The 1,053-nt window shown below is 34.3% G+C and overlaps 1 long non-coding RNA gene across 1 annotated transcript in view; it reads right to left on the bottom strand.

Annotated features, from left to right (window-relative positions):
• Positions 1 to 1,053, bottom strand: part of LOC111815004 — a 19,973-nt gene that overhangs the window by 14,778 nt on the left and 4,142 nt on the right. Inside the window, exon 2 of the long non-coding RNA XR_002819835.1 lies at positions 461 to 467. This is a non-coding gene — a long non-coding RNA (uncharacterized LOC111815004). The remainder of the gene's footprint in view (positions 1 to 460; positions 468 to 1,053) is intronic.

The raw sequence follows: 1,053 nt of genomic DNA on the forward strand, positions 1-1,053 counted from the left end.
CACAGCATGAGGCTTGGGGTGAGGGTTTAGAGTCAGGGGAACATGAGTTTAAGACCTGGTTTTACCATTTTCTAGTTGGGCTATTCATAAAAAAATATTTGTTTAAGCATTCATTAGTTTATGTATGAAAGGGTCATGCTAATACGTACAGCATGGAAGTTGGTAAAGAGTCAAACAGAGGTGTTGAACTTGCCGCAGTGGATGGTAACTCACAGTCACTTATTGTCATTGTACACTCATTTTCATAGATTTTCTACCGATGTAAATGTCACATCTCATACGGGAGATGAAGGCGAGGGCTTTAATGGCATTGACCAGTTTGAATATGCTTGATTTTCCAACGTAATCCCATTTCCACGTATTTTTAATGTCTGATGATTATTCTTGCCTCCCCATAAGCCTCATGAGAAGGCTCTTACTCATTTTTTTCTTAGAGACTACTAATTAATTCTACTAATACAATAATACTTAAGTAGCTTTAACTGGGCGAGGTAACATTTTTTTCTTCTCACTTAACCCTTCATTTTCATAGTGATTCTTACTGGCATAGTTCATGGATTACAATTTCTTTGGCTACAATAAAAATAATGGTTTGTATGATCACATGATACCTGTCAACAGCGTCATAGTGGTTTTGGTTTCATTAAATTCTCTGGAAACCTCTTACTAATTTTTCCCTGTAACTAATAGGTTCCCTCAAGTCAGCTATTAGTAAGATATACTAAACTTCACCTGTAATAGTGCCACAGTACGGGCGGCTAATTTATCTCATTATTTCAAATTAAGTTATTAGTGTTAGAAAAAAGTGTTAGAAAGCAGCCTATTTCATACTGAGATGTGTTGACATTTGATTAATAAGATTTTTCTTCTGTGTATTCTGAAACACATTTTAAAAATAATAAAATAGAAATAAATTATATAAAAAGGTTAGGAGCAGCAGAAACTAGTAAAAGTGTATACAACTCTATAAGGCAGAAAAACATAAGCGTAAATCACCCGGAAACTCACTTCTCCAAGAAAAGTGCTGCTAATGTTTTGATGTTCTTTTTTTTT

The sequence above is a fragment of the Octodon degus genome, unplaced genomic scaffold, assembly GCF_000260255.1.
Source record: "Octodon degus isolate 3935 unplaced genomic scaffold, OctDeg1.0 scaffold00001, whole genome shotgun sequence".
NCBI classification, from domain to species: domain Eukaryota; kingdom Metazoa; phylum Chordata; class Mammalia; order Rodentia; family Octodontidae; genus Octodon; species Octodon degus.